The sequence below is a fragment of the Poecilia latipinna genome, unplaced genomic scaffold (assembly GCF_001443285.1).
Source record: "Poecilia latipinna isolate Pla-1442-1.1 unplaced genomic scaffold, P_latipinna-1.0 Scaffold28, whole genome shotgun sequence".
Taxonomy (NCBI): Eukaryota; Metazoa; Chordata; class Actinopteri; order Cyprinodontiformes; family Poeciliidae; genus Poecilia; species Poecilia latipinna.
Window position 1 is genome coordinate 560,972 of NW_015112644.1, and position 16,067 is coordinate 577,038.

Genomic DNA, 16,067 nt, shown 5'->3' on the forward strand with positions numbered 1-16,067 from the left:
ACATAAACAACAAATATGAAATTTACCATCACTATTTCTGTTTGAACGGGAGCCTCAGAAGCAGAGCTATGACGACAGTGATGCCTCATCGAAGGCAACAGATTTTTCAAAGTGAGAGGAAAATGTTAGTCAGGAAGCCGTCTGTTCACATCCAGGCATGGTACAGGTCTGATTAGACACCGTATGTGAAAAACACCTGCATCTGTGCAACGTGGGCGACTTGGGCCTTTTATTCAGATTAATCAGTGCTGTAAATGTTACCGATATTCTTGTCTGATGAACATTTTTAAAATGCTGACCAGTTCAATTAACAGCAAACTGGTGGAAACTTGGAAATTCACGACGAATGAATTGCATTTTTCTGCGAAGTTACTCTAGAATTTTAATGAGCTTCATAGAAATTTTGTAAAGACGGGGCGTACATTGACGAGAAAGGGCAACATTAGAAGGACGTGACCTCGGAAGCAACACTACCTACTTTTATGCTATATGAGGTCGGCACAGGGTCTCTCTTGAAAATGATAATTTACTTTCTCTATGAGTTTTGTTCCGTGTAAATAGAGCTCAAGAGAAAAAATTTAGAAAAACGTGGGCGTTGACTGTATCACCTGCTGCTGTCAGCGTGTTTCTGTTTTTCCTCCTCTGTCGAGCTCAGCAGGTTTTCGCCTCTCCCTCCCTCTCTCTTCATCTTCCTCTTTCTGACGTTTGCTCAATCAAAACTGTTCATCTGGTCCTTATGCAACAACATTGTCATGCCTTCCCGTCAGCCTCCTGCGGAGAGCGTTTTTTGTGGCATCACAGCTCATGTTTGCCAATGAGCCATGATAGCCCAGACACACCAGAGAAGGCTCACTGCCAGACAGGGAAAAAAATGGGGCGACACACACTCACGCATATGCAAATGCTCTTTCACAGCTAATAAAGACATATTAACACATTGTGATTGTATTTGTTACATTTGCAGATTTGCCATATTTCATGTCATTTATTTCACACATCGAAACATAATGCACGCTAATCTCAATGTCATAGAATATCATTGAAAGATATTTCAAAAATGAGTTGCATGAGATGCAGATTCATTACGCGCAGATTTATTTAAAGGTTGATATTTGATGCACTTTATAGAGCATGAATAGCTGTTGATAAAAAAAACAACACTTTGAAGTTACTTGGAGAAAAGTGTAAATAGTTGTGGTGTTTTAAACTTTTGAATGGATCAGAGTTTGTTGAGCTTTCTTTTCTGTCATCGGGGTTCATTTTCTCTCTTCACTTGTCTTTATTCTGCTGGAAAGTTGTTTACCCTTTCATTGATTTAAGAGCTGCATCAAAACATAAGTAGGAGCTTTTACTTCCTCCACTGTTACTCTTCACTCGTAATTACATTGTAATAATGCATTAACAGACTCATCTTGCACACAACTCATAAAGACAAACACAAAAGGGAGGCCCTTGATGTTTCAATCTGTTGTCGACTTAACGGTGAGGCTGATGCGTGAGAGTCAGTCGCGTAACTCCTCTGAGAAATAGGTCAGCATCAAGAAAAGCAAATCCAAGCAATAAATGTGAACTATAAAAGGAAAACAGTTAAAAAGTTAAAGAATATTTGCATCACCTTGAAGATTATGTTTCTGTCCAAAAAAGTGTATGTCAGCATTCCCAGTCCCTCCCAGCACATTAATGCTGTTGCCATATATTTACATGGTAGCCATTTAAAATACAATATTTTATTATTATGTGTTTTATACCATAAAAATGGACATCTTTGTGAATTCTTTATGACCTTCACCCTCTTTATCTGCCTAGATTTGCTTCTCATCTCTTGTGATTATCTTTGATAAAATTTTAGGTGCTTAAAACAGCATCTTTATCTAAAGAAAACAGCAAAAACAAACAAAAAAACAGTTCTTCTCTTTGTAAAGTCTCAGAGCTCTACAGAAATTGTCGGCCTTAATTTTATTTGTATAATTTAGTGAGAAATTTTGCTTCTCTAAAGGAACACTAAGTGTTTTTGCAAGATCAAGGCACGCTAATGAAAGAGATTGTATTAACTGTGTTATAGCTTTATTTTCTATGCTTAAGTATGCAGCTCGACATTGTTTCTCAGTTTCCACACTAACAAGGTCTCCTCATGAGCAGAATATTGCTTCCTAGCACTGTGAATTAATAAAATCAGTTGAGAACCAATAGCACAAAGATTACATTGAGGGGTTGAAGGTAATGATTGTAGGCAGCTAAGGTTGCTGGCAGATTAAATTTTTCATTTGATGGGGTTGCAATCTGAAAGAGCTAATGCAAAGTGTTCATTGAGGATGAAAGCATACTTTCTGCTGGATTTTATTAAAACTTTAAATCAGTAATTGTGTGAGATCCAAAATCAGTCATGCCTACAGTTCAAGTTCCAACCCCTAAATATGGTCATGTTTATTATGCATTTGTGTATGTGTGTGGCATTGTTTATATGCATAGCCACCAGTGGAAAAAGATAAGGATCTCTAAAGAGAATGAAAAATCCTCACATCTTCTTAAAACTCCACATCCATCTCTAATTTAAATTCCCTGTCTTCTCTCGCTTATATCTCAATTTTACTGCTTTTATCACTTTTGTTTTTAACTGCCGTTTTAGGTTTTTCTTCTCCATTCTTTCCTATCTCAATTTAGTTTCATTCCTTCTCTTTCAATCTATACAGCTTCTCTCTACTGTGCCATTCCCTTGGAGACCACAAAGGCAATAAATAAGAGCTGCAAGAGGGTCAGTCCTGTGTAACCTGTGCGAACCGCTCCTATGAAAGCCACCAAACTGCTAAAGCTAGCTCCCATTGGTACCATCCTGGGGCGTAATGTAAAACTGTCTTCTCCTTCACTTTGTGCTTTTCATGTCGGAGCCAATTTTGGGTTGCCCAGACGTGCAAAAAGGCCCGTGTTTCCTTATTGTCTGGTCTGTCAGAAGCAAAAATGCAGAAATAACAAGCGGATTTCATAACTTTCAGGGTTGAGACATTAACTCCAGTCACCAAAGACTTATAAACAGAAGTTTGAGAGATTGAGAAAAATAGTCGCACACCTGCCAGCCAATGCCATTTTGTGCTCTTTGTATTCAGGCTCCACAGCAGCCTTGGGTTCCACTTAAAGCCTAAGTACTAAATCAGTAATGGTATGTAGAATTGGCATTCGCTTGACTGTGGAAAGGGGGTTTGGGGAAAAACAGGTTGAGATTGAAAATGAATGTGAACTGCATGATAGTCTGCCTCCTTCCGCTCCTCTATTGTTCCGTATTTTCCCTCCATGTCACCGTCTCTCTTCCTCCTCCGCCTCTCCTTCCTTCCCTCCCTCTCTCCAGAGGGATTTGACTCTAACTGGCCTTGGCGCCCATAATGAAACCAAATCTATTTAAAGCCAAAAGCGATGCAAGTTTTAATTTCCTATTCCAGACTTAACCTTTTTGGCTGCGCTGCATTTTCACATCCACTTAATAACTTTTTACCCTGCTCTCCCTCCCCTTTTTCTTCTCCTCCTTCCCTCTCCCCATCACTCTTACTCTGTGGCTTCCTCTCCTCCATCACTACCCCCCACTACAATCTCACCTCCACCCTCCACCTTCCCCCCCTCCTCCATTGCTCTCAGTGGCGAGGCACAGCCTGCCTCTTCAAGGGCAATATCTGTCAAATGATTCCCCTGTGAAATTAAGACAGAGGCCATGAGAGAGAAACGTGAACGGGGGGCGGGGGGACACAGAGTAACAGGAAAGAGCGAGGATGGCGGGTTTGTGAGAGGTGGAACCAGGTGGAAAACCTTCCTTCTTCTTTCTTCTTTCGCCGAAATCAATCTCATCTGACAGGGAAAAAATTAAAGCAGTTTAAAGATAGCTCTGCCAGCATCTCCCTTTGTTCCCGTTTTTACATTAAAACCGAGCCGTCTGGGAAATAATAGAGTCAAGAAAAGAGGAGGGAGGAACAGCTACAAAAAGACTTCAGAAAATAGGATATTTTCTCTTGTCTTTTAATGACCACAGACCATGTGTTAAGACGGTTCCTTTTTAAAGACTTATGTGATTATGTCTTACATGTAATTAGAAAAGAAATGCAGGAAAAGCAATACAAAAAACTGGGGGAAACAATTTGCATAAAACTGAATCTCAGTAAATTATATTATTTTAAAGTTCATTTATTTTTGCTCAAAAAGGGAAAAGAGTGCACAAAACAGACTAGTTACACACAATGATATGTTTCAGGCATTCATGTTTGTTAATTTTGTTGATTCACCCAAAACTCAGTTTGTCAGCAAATTAAAAATATTACATAAGAAAGATTGTTGCTAACGGCGTTCAGAGTTCTGTGCATTTCATGGAAAGTTGAGTGGAAGAAAATCATTTGAGAGGATTGTGAAATTCAGTCAAGAGTTTTGAGGAGATTCAGAAGCTTTAGGCTGTGGCCAAAGTCGAGCTTCGAGATTCACCACAGACATATCCATGTCTCTTTTTATGAGTGTTAAGCTACTCCTAAAAAATAGAGACAAAGTCAGGGATCTTAGGTGAAGAAGGGCTGAACTGCTGCCCAAAAGTTGTCTCTTTATATTAAAGTAATTGTTGCATTTCATTTGGAAATCAGGAGTGGAGGACCCACAAATCCAATTCGCTTGAACTTCAGTGTGAAGTTTCTGCAGTCGGGCGTCTTGTCTTCTACTGATGCTGGTCTGGTGACTTTATGAAGTTCAAACTCTGTTCAGCCGGATACCAGGAAGCACTTAGGACATTTCATGCTTCCTTCTGCTGACCAGTTTTATGGGGATCCTAATTTCATTGTCTAGCAGGACTTGGAACCTGTCCACACTGCCGAAGGTACCAGAAGTTGGTTTAATGACCTTGGTGTTCCTGAGATCAAAATGACCTGAGCTGAACCCCAAACAGAATCTATGGAGACATCAGATCCAACAATGCAGATAAGATGAAGGTCATCACTGTAGTAATCTGGGCTTTCTTGACACCCCCATGCCACACTGCATATGAATACTAATTCATGCAGAAGGAGCTAGTCCCTTTTTACAAGTCTTTTTGCAATACTCTAATTTCCTGAGAAACTGAATTTTTGTTGTCATTGTCAGTAAGCTGTATTCATCATTCAGTTTCTGCATTTTTTTTCTGAGATATTGAAAATGCACCTCTAAAACCCTGGATACATGATGTACAAATGTGCAACAAAGGAGGAGAATTAACATCATAAAGCTTCATCAGAACGTGAGATACCCAGATTACTGGGATTTTTTTTTTCTTCTTTTCCATTTGCTTTGAGATATCATCAAAACTGGGCATGTCAGCAGTTAAAATCACATTATGAAACACTCGGTAATGTTACTTTATCCTGAGCGCTACCCCCCTCACCCCCAAGCCTCATGTCATCTCTTACGCCATCTCCTGTTAAGCTTTGCTACTACACCCAAACAGAAAATTTGACCTGCCTCCCTGTCGTAGCTGTCTGTTAAAATTTCACTTTTTTTCCCCCCTCCATCTGCTTTGCATTTATCCTTGCAATAAATTTCTTCCACCTAATTATTCAATATCTCAATTATCAGAGCTGATGGCCTGATGGTGCACCTCGAGAGCTTAAATTTACAACCCTATTCTGGAAAATGTCTAAAATGAAATTAACTTTTTACAAGGTGTCATCTGTGGCTTTTAAGTAGTGAAATTGAAGCACCACCGCCGCCACAGCCGCACACACACGCGCACACACACACACGCACATGCACCTCATAATGAGGAGCCATTATTAGGCTGTGATTGGAGCCGGGGTGCTGATATTAAAAGTGGCAGTAGAGGCAATATCACCACAGTGCCTAATACCCCAGCAGATATGTCATATATTTTAAGACAGCTGCTCCACTATTTATAATTAATAGCAATTTTGTCTCAGCAAAAAAAAAAAAAAAAAAAACTGGAAGACAGCTAACAGAGAAATCTTGTTCCATTAGGTGCAGATTCAGAATCAATGTCACACCGACATTGTGCACTTCTTTTTTTTATTTTTTTCTTCTTATTACTAGTGTTTGGTCCAGGTTCTGCAGGGATTATATAAATGCCACTCGTGGTTCTCTGCGTGTTCCGGGAGGAAGTCGATCCTCCTTTGATTCAGAGTAAAAATAAAGTGCAGCGCAAACAATAGAGGAATGAAGTCGGCCTCTAAAGACACATGAATAAAAATAATCTGTCTTTATTCTCGCGCCTCGCAGTCATAAATCACTCCTTCCCAAATGACAGTCTCATGCACGGCTCGCTGTATCAGGGTGGCAAATGGCTCTATCTTATAATAGCAATGTAGCACATAGCAATATTATCTGCTGTGGAGTATTGTAGTGCATGTGTCTCAGTGCTGTGCCCTGGAGCAGTAGCCAGATTACGCCGGGCCCAGCGACAGTCTTATAATAAGAACTTGCCCATTAAATCATATCAGCACTGCTTTTTATAGGCCAACACCTCGGCTACCACACTATGAAACTGTCTATCAAGCTAGATATGTGTGTCAGAATGCGTGTGTATGTGTGTGTGTGTGTGTGTATGAATGTGAGAGAGAGAGAGAGAGAGAGAGAGAACCAGAGGTGGTGTGTGAGGCATTCTGGGAGGAGACACGTGTGTGTTTTACCAAACGTCGGCGGCGTGTGAGCTTCTCGCCGCAGCTTCTGACAGCGTTTCATCTTCCGCTTTTATTAGATCAGCCTCTCGCCGCTGTCACCTCTCTTTCCGATGTGCTTACATCACACAGATGTGCACAGGCATACACACGTGCACAGATTTGTGCAGAGGCGACCATTGGATCACGAGTTGGCATGTGCTGCCATAAGATTGTCACAGTATGATAACCTTGAATAAAAATATTCCGGTTTATCACCAGCATTTAAAGCTAAGATGTGTGGTAGGACTTCATTGCTTTTGATTAAAACCAGAAAAGCAACATTTCTTCCTCCTGCTTTAAAATTGCTAGTTCTTATAATATTTATAGTCTTGATTTTGGTACATACATTTCAGCAAAAACAGAAGAAAAAAAACCCACAAAATTTATTTGAAGGTTTTAATAGTTTATTTTGCAGAATTGCTTCTGAGGTAAAGGTTAAGCATATTTGTGCTTTAGTCGGGATATCTGCTGAGGTAGCCAGCCTGCAATCTATTTAATATTTACATCATGAGCTACAAACTGCTTGTGTGTTAATAAACAAAGATGTGCCAGTCCACCAGAGCTCTTTAGGTCATTTTGGTGATAGGCAAGTAAAAAACTGTAAAACCTGAACTTTATTCTTCTATTAAATGTATCGAAACTTGGAACTCCCACTATCTATTAACTGACAATAGGTATGTTGTTGATTTCAATAAGTGTCCTTCATTTTGTGCTGAATACAAAATTATTATGTCAACAAAACACACATTTATTACTTTTATCTAAACAAAAAAAAAAATTAGAATCAGAATCCGCAGGACAGAAAAAGATATAATACAAAAAAATAAAGAAAAAACAAATAAATGTGAAAAATCAACATCAGCTATGAAATGTCTGATTGGTTGATCAGTAGTTTGTAAACCTTTGTAAAATCATCTTAGCTTCTCAACCTGTGTTTTTCACAGCCTTAAACATAAAAAAAATAACACATTTCTGCTTCCATACGTTGGCATTGTTATTTATAAGTCTTCTTTTAGCTACTTGTTTTGCATTATTCAGAAACAAATGATGACGGTCCAAAGCTGGAGGCTCTGTGTAAATCTATAGGTACTCTGACTTTTTCTCTTAAATCTCACTAGAATGACTTTAAGCCTTGAGAATGTTATAAAGGAAAATTGTAATACATTTATTTATATGTTGGCTGTTTACTATAACTTCTGTTTTTCAATAGAAAATGACTTTCCAACTCAAATAATTGTGTTAATGTGCACAATGGCATGTTTGAGTCCTGAATCAGAATCAATGCATAGTTTTGGGAAGTTTATGCAAGTTTAACTGTTTCTCTTGTTTGCACTGCAGCTTTTCTTCTCTCAATTGTCAACTTTGTTTTTAATTATTGTTGCCGCCTTTTCACTTTGTTGCCTGAAATAGATGCTTTTGATGTCATAAAGTTGGATTATGCAACAGTGGGATTATCTTACTCTGCTTTTGTTGTGGACGTCTGCTCTGACACTATAAGGCAGCCGGACGCACCATACTGTTCTCTTTGCTTGGACAAAACATGCTAAAAATAAAATTAAAAGAAAAAACCCACAAAAGTTTTTGCAATTCATATTGTTAAGAGACCACAACGTTTTTTGTTTTGTTTTTTTTGTTTGTGTGTGTGTTTTTTTTTTTTATTCCTGACGTCTCCATGTGCTAATTTGTAAATTTCTTAAATTAAAAGTTTAATTACGTTTATTGAACTCAACATTGTAACTCTGTGATGCCAAGTGGACTTTTTATTTAGCCTCTTTATCGCTTTTGCAGAACACACGCTTATTTAAAAATGCTGTTTCCAAGAAACTTCCCCTTCGTGCAGACTGTGCTGGCTGTGAGTAGTTTTCCGTCTGCAGCTTGCCGAACGGAGCTGTCATGTCACATTTGTCATCTTCTGACGGATGACGTCGACGTCGAGCAGGGAAGAGTTAAAAAAAAAAACGATCTCTCAGAGGACACGGCGGAGCAGCTCTGATTCTTTTTTGGACGAAGCAGATTGACGTGTTTTTGTTCCTCACACTTTACTCGTTGGCTTCTGAGGAGCTTTTTTTTTTTCCTCGTACGGCTGCGTGTTTGCCTGCTCGACTGTGGCAGCGCAGCAGTGAAGTTAATTCAGAGGGTGCATGCGCCTGTTCCCTTTTTTTTCATTTATGACAGCTTTGTGATTTCTTTTCTTATTGTCAGATTTTTAGATTTGGTTGTGTTGTCACTTTTCATGACATTTCTCCCATGTCTCGGTTTGTTGTATCTTCAAAATGTAGGATGCAGACTGTTCTGAAAATTACTGCTCAGGGCTTTCTTGCAAAATGTCAGTGGAGAAAGAGGTGTTATTTTGCAAATTATATTGGAGCGCACTTTTCAATTGTCAAAAATCGTTAAGTTGCTGCTGGAATCAATTTTTTACTTCTTTCTTTTTTAAATCAAAGTATCAACACTGTGGGGTCTAATTGAAAAGCATGACGTATTGTTATTTTTATCCATACATAACACCTTTCCTGTCATTTACATAAGTCCACAATATACAGACAGAAGCAAGCGAGCACAGAAAACACACACATCAATGCTGATGGGGAGACAAGATACACACACTAACAAAGCAGCTGACAGACAGAGAGAGACAGAGTGAGAGAGGGAGAGAGAAAGAGACATGCACACACACACACCCACACACACACACACACACATATCATCTCAAGGCCTCTCCACGTCTCGGTTAATCCAAGACGTCAGTCAGTGCTCCGGGGCTTGGATGCTGCCGTTTGATTGTAATTGCAAAAACCGGAGGCAGACAAGGGAGAGCCGGGGATGTCGATAGACAGGTGGAGGGATGGAGGGATGGATTCCTCCTGCCTACCCACAAGCCCCCGATCGGCACGCTGTGTGACTTTGTGTCAGCAGTTTGTCTTGTGCATAGCTAATGACGGCTCGGCCAAGGGGCGGGCTGGGATCCGCTGCTGCTGCTGCCGCTCTTGTTCGATTTCTTTCCCTCTTTCCTCCAGTCTTCTACTGAATCCCTGACAAATGAGATTTTGCCCGAGGTAGATGGAAAGACGGTATGCAGAGCAAGGCCCGCGCCTGCCTGGTTGCCTGTTTGTTAAGAAATCTCACAAGCCATAAAGGACCTAGAGATTCTTTTTTTTTTTCCCCCTCCTCCTAAAACTTTCCGTTCTTTCCTTTAACCCTGTTTTCTTTAGTTTCCTCTGAGTTTCTCTCCCTGAAACTGATTAGAGAAGGGTAGGGAGAAAAAGGTATGAAGGAGGTGAAGTGAAGAGATCAAGCAAAAACACAGAGGTTGAAAAACAATGGATGAAGTAGATTTGAGGGAGAGAAAAAAAAAAAACATCTCCAATTAAAGGAGAAGTTATTGTTTTGTTTTATTTTTTTCCGTCATGGCCAGTCAGTCACACCGGCTTTTGTTGAGTGTTTGATGAATTACGACCCCTCCATTCGCTCTCCTCTGCCTTTGTTGTGGCGAAGCTCTAGCCGTTTGTACCTCCTACAATATCTCTTGCGCTGTGAATTCTCCATGCTTGTTTATACCAACCAGCGTTCTTTTGAACTGGCAGAGAGAAATTGTGGGGTTTTGAAAAGTCTCTTTGATGGCGAGCCCAATTTGTTTTCACCGTTAAAAAGTTTGTTTGAGCTCTGAAATGCTGCCTGACGTTGCGGGCGAAGGGGCTGTCCTGAGAGCGCCGCTGCTATTTCTGTGTGGGTTTGGTGTGCCTCACTTATTCAACATCAAATAAGAATTATATATATTAGGACCGGGCCCATGCGAGCTTATTACTGCATAAAAACGTTGAGTAGAAAGTCCACAACATGTACAATAAAGTATGTACAATAAAGTTTTATAATATGAGCTAGTTTTTTTTTTCTATTTAAAACAGAAAAACAATTATTCCCAGTTCTGCTCAAATAGTGTACATTTATAATATTATTATTTATTATATTAATTCATATAATATTATAATAGAGTTGCACAGTCTCACTAGTACTATTAAGAAGGACCTGGATTTGAATCCCAAACTAAGGTCTTTGCATGTCTCCCTGATCACTTTTTCCTTTTAGTACATACACTTATGAAAAAGAAATAGAAAAAATACTATCCTTAGAAGACATTTTCAAGTATGATCTTCTTCTACAACAAACAATACTTCCTTTTGCTTTTCTGCTCTGTATATAGTATATTAGCAAATATGAAACCGTCAGCTAGCTGTGTAGGCAGTGTGCAGTCAGCAACTTCTCTACTTTGACACCGAAATTGATTTTGAAACAGCATTACTTTAATAGAAGTGACGTGTGGTGATCCTTTCATTTCTATACCATCATTGTCTTAATGTTTTCGCGTCTGAAAAATGTTTCCAAACAGCCGAACTTGAATCTTATAACCAAGGTAAACTTGCAATAGCCTTTCAGACAACTGGTCAGCAGGGTGCAGCAGCAGGTGGCGGGGAAGGGAAGTGTTGTGTTACTCAATTCCTTATACAGCCAGAGAAATCACAAAACAACAGGGTGATTGTGGTTCAGTGGGAAGAGTGGTTCTAGCTTCATCTGAAATATTCTATACAAATAAGCTTGATGATGATGTTGCGTGCCGATCTGCTTGGCGTTGTACAAATCTGTGTGAGTTTGACTGGGTGTAATGTGGCTCTAGTGTGAGTAAAGTGTGTGTGTAAAGTGTTTTGAGTCAATACTAGAAAAGTATTACAAGTTCAGTTCTAACTAAGTGTTTAACAAACTACCATTTTGTTTTAAAGGCAGTGTGATCCTTATAAAAATGTTCCCCTCCAATAACACTCTTTATTAGCAAACTTCTTTAGCTCAACAGAGTTACTCTACCAGATGAAGTCAGGAGCTGTGACCAAGCTAGATAACACATTGCAAGAGAGACTTGACTTTCATAAGGTGCCACTGCGATAAGCAAATTCTTCCTTTTTTTTTAATTCTTTCCCTCCGTCTAAGCAGAAGAAGAGTCCACTTTTAATTTTTTTCTGTTTTGTATCACTAATGCAGACAAACGAGGATAAGATATAACTCAAAATTTCACCACTCCCATTATTGATCACCAGCTCATGCTGATGGATTACCAAAGCGGACGCACTGACAGGCGGAACGTCCAATGGGGGGAAATCGCCTTGTGTTGCTCTGATCGAGTCAGCCTCTACCCCTTTCCCCTTCTCCCCCCCCTACCTTCTCCCACTCCCTCTTTTTGATCGGAGTCATTTTGACAGTGATGCATAAGTCTCTGCAGAACAGGGCAGTCCGGCTGGCAGGAAATGCCACAGATCCCCTGAGAGCAGTGGAATGGGGCTCTGACAGGGAAAGACACCTCCTTAAAAAAAAGAAAAAAGGAAATCAATGTTTCCATCCGTCGCGGACAGTGAGAGATGCTTCAAAATGCTCCCAATTCTTGTGTTTTTGTGTCAACTTTACTCTTCAAAAGAAGCTTTTTTTTGTGTGTGTTTCAGCTGCTTTGCCTCAGCGCTGGTCTTTTTGCCCCTTTTGTTCGTAATAGACTGAAGTGCACCACACCGGTTAAATCAAGGCAAACCATCATCGCCGTTCCCTGCACTGTCCTTGCCTCCTTCCCAATCCAATTCTTTCAGTCTCTTACCTCCACTTCTATCAAAAAGCAAGTGAACGGCGTTTGTTTCATCTCTCCAAAGCGGCAATGAGGCTAAAACAGCGCCGAGGCAGCGCTGGCCAGCACTGAACTCGATTGGGTAAAGTAAATACAAAAGCATGAGGGAGAAAAAGAACGCAGCTGGGGAGGCACAAAAGGATGGAGCTGCAGATGGGAACTAACCTTGCTTGGGTTTCTTCTGATGTTCCTTCACACGCTCACCTCCGCCGCACCCATCACTGTCAAGCCAGCTCTTTTCTTCCTCTCTTAAGTTGTCCCTTTTATTTGTCATGTTCAGAGGACGACACCAGAGCATCTGAGGAATCGAGGTTTCAGAATATTAAAGGGAATGTTGTTTTACAAAAAAAAAAAAAAAAAAAAGCCCTTCCTCTTTCAGCAGGAAAAGACAGAGGCTGTGCAGCCATCACACTTCAAAGCTGCCCTGGAAACTTCCCATAAAAGAGCTCTGATTGTCCGAGTCTAAACAAGTGCAGATTTTTTTTTTTTTTTCCCCCTCAGGTGTTTGAGAGCATTCGTTCTCCTGTTGTTCTTGGCTGTTTTTAAAGTTGCTCTTTGTTGCTATGTGAAAGCAGAGGACTATGATTTTAATAGCTCTCACGGGAGATTTGCAAACATGATGAAACACATTAGATGTCAGCAGTTTAGCCACAACAATATATCTTACCTTTGGCTGATCTTTAGAAACAATCACTTGCTTAATTAGTCAGCAAAGACTTTTTTTTCCCTGTAAATCAGTTGATAAATTTATTTGATTCATGAAATAATATGAACTCCAACTTATTCATAAAAAATACTTTTATGTTGTATACAATAAACCATCACATTTATAGCATATCACAATATAAAGTACAGTCTAAAGGAATATTTGCACTTTAAAGTTTGAATTATGTAAAAAGCGACGTCTCCAGAATGACTGAAATTAATAAAATGTCCAATTTAATATCAATGAACTTAAAATAAACAGTAACCCACTTGTACCTAAATAGTAATTTCCATATATCTTACAAGTGTATTATTTATCTAAGTTGCATTTCTTTGGGGGTTAGCATGATCTAACCCTACAATGACAATGACAAGTTGTTAAAAACCGAATGAAGTCAAATTTAGTTGGTCTGTATGTTAACACAAGAAGGAACAATGTTAATCAAGCAATCAAAGATCCCTCAAACATTTAATCAGTAGAAACTGTCGTAGACAGGCAACCTGTCTTAACTTTACAGAGTGGAATCAACTGGCTTTGTCTTTGCTGTCGGCTCATCAGTGGCCCCTGGCTGTCGTCTCTGCAGATGCACATCATACATCATTTGTAGCCCATTTAAAGTCACCTGAAGTTCCTCTATATCTGAGACCACTTCAGTACTTGGGGGTAATAATCTGCCTCATTTGAAGGTGATGCAGATGTTTTATCCACCATGTTTGTTTTGAAACTGTAACTCAGAGGGAGCGACCAACGACGGGCATCACACTGGGCTGCATGTGTGTATGTACAATTAAGCTTCCATCTCTAAAAACTGCAGGCAAGGACATTTCCACAAATTAAGCTCTACGGTGGAAAACAATCATCTTTCGTTTAACATTTTAAGAACGTATGGAAAAAAAAGCCCCATTTATAAAAGCCACGTCAATGTTTTGAGTTTGTTTAGCATTGCAGCGTCCCTGCTATTGACGTTCATAATTTTAAGCCTTTAAACTGTATGCAAAAGCCGTAATGAAGGAGGAGATGTTGGTTTTCACATTCATTGAAATAGGAGGACATTATCATTTGGTAATATTTTAAAATGAAGGGCATCTGTAATGAAAACTGTCACTCATGAATCACATAAATGCTATAAAAATGACTTCCTGGCCCATTTGGGTGAAAAATATCACATGGAAATAATCCGCAAGAGTCAAATAGGTGCAAATATTTGCAAATTAGTGGAACTGAGAGCAAATGCACGAACCCAGGGAAAGTTGGAATGGTTGTTTGGACGTGCTAGTTTGAAGTCTGCACTTGGTGGGCTGTCTTCCCTGTCACACACACACATGAATTTAGCCCGACACCCCCCATCCCCACCCCCAACCCAACTCCTCCAATGGCCCTGTCGGTGTGCCAGGGCGGGTGATTACCGACGCTCTCCCCCAATTATGGGCTGATTATTCCGCCGCGCTCTAATTGACTGGGGAGATATGCAAATGGCTGTCATTTGGGATGATAAAGGATGCGGGCGCTGGATGCCCCCTGCATTATTTAGCCTCGGCTGTACGCAGCGTGAAGGATGTGGCGTGCGCTTTAATTGCTGAGGAGAGAGAGGTTAAGCTGAACGAGCAGTTGAATTAGAAATGAGGAATTTGGGCCCCTTATTTATTTCTTTATTTTTCTCCTCTTCTTCCATCCCTCTCTCTTTTCTCGTGCACACACACACACGCATGTGCACTCTCACACTTTCTGTGTCATGCGTTGTTTTTCAGCTCCCTCTTGGGTGAATGGAGAGGTGAGGAGGGGGTGGGCGGATGGCGGGATGTCATGCTGGAATGCCATAAATAAAAACATTAGCAGAACCAATATGAGCAGAACAAATAGAGTGAGAGTGTGTGTTGGTGTAAAGGAAAGGCGGTGAGTGGACGATGTGCATTAGAAACTAAATTGTGGAGAACTTTTGTGGGCTGATAGATGTTGATGAAAAGTTCAGAAAATGGGAGGTCTTTACCTTTCTGCTTCGCCTCTAAAAAACGTGGTGTCCTCAGTGAAAAGAAATTCAAATCTACTATTTTAACTGGATTTGCAGCATCTCAGTTTGCAGATCAAAGGTTGTGGCTCCTTACAACCTTTTCTGTTGTCTTTGGGTACAAACAGTCACCAGACTTTTTCATTCTACATAAAGTTTACCCTCTGTTAATATAAAATAACCTTGGCAGTTTAATCATTTGTTTTGCTTCATTGTAAAAAAAAAAAAAAAAAAAAAAAATTAACATTACACCAAACCAACGTTCGCCTTTTAGTGAAGTCATTCAAAGGTGTCACACAGGGTGTTAATAGTTTTGTTAGTTTTTTTTTTTTTGTTTGTTTTTTCTGCTGCTAAAATACCCAAAGGCATTTAAGTGAACATTGTGTAGGTTTCTTGATAATTTGTTCATAGTTTAAAAGACAGTCATAAAAATTAAGTCTTCCACTCTGTTTGTATACTTCAGAGTGATTAATCCATATTAAGTTGGAGATGAATGTTATTTGTTTAGCTGCTTTGAGTCAATTTTTGCTTCAGCTGTAGCACCCATCAATTACACAACATGGTTTTATTGAAAGAGTTGCATCTGGCTGCCTCTGCATTATTAGCAATAAAATAGCTTGGCTTAGTAATTTTGCTAGAACATTTTCTGTTGAATTAAGCAGTGAAAGTGTATCTAAATAACATAATGCCTGAATGCATGGCACTAATATTGTTTTTGCGATCCATCTAGTTCCTTTCGATATTGATGTTCCCTGCTTTGATATTGTGATAATGCTTTGGAGTGGCCATATGACTGAAATGGCAATATTACAGTTAGCATATCTACCATTTCATTCTAGAGCCAGGTTCCTGAAAAGTTGGAGTGTTCTTGGAAGCTGAATGAAATTAAAACTAAAAGTAAGGAAGCAGAACTGCCACTCACTGTAATATCAAGCCTACTATAATCCTAGTTTAGTTACTAAAAGTACTTGATTTTTTTGTTTTCTTTATTAGCTTTTTAAGTAATACTACCTCCGATGTGCCTTTAGAGCA

At 39.6% G+C, this 16,067-nt stretch overlaps 1 protein-coding gene and 1 long non-coding RNA gene across 6 annotated transcripts in view; one reads left to right on the forward strand and one right to left on the reverse strand.

The window, feature by feature from the left end:
- LOC106951782 (AT-rich interactive domain-containing protein 1B-like) overlaps positions 1–16,067 on the forward strand; it is a 226,538-nt gene that overhangs the window by 119,588 nt on the left and 90,883 nt on the right. The window lies entirely within an intron of this gene.
- On the reverse strand, positions 11,725–13,079 carry LOC106951814 (uncharacterized). The gene is made up of 2 exons (XR_001425874.1): positions 12,490–13,079; positions 11,725–12,015 (listed from the first exon to the last, which is right to left on the reverse strand). It is a non-coding gene; the product is annotated as an uncharacterized LOC106951814 (long non-coding RNA).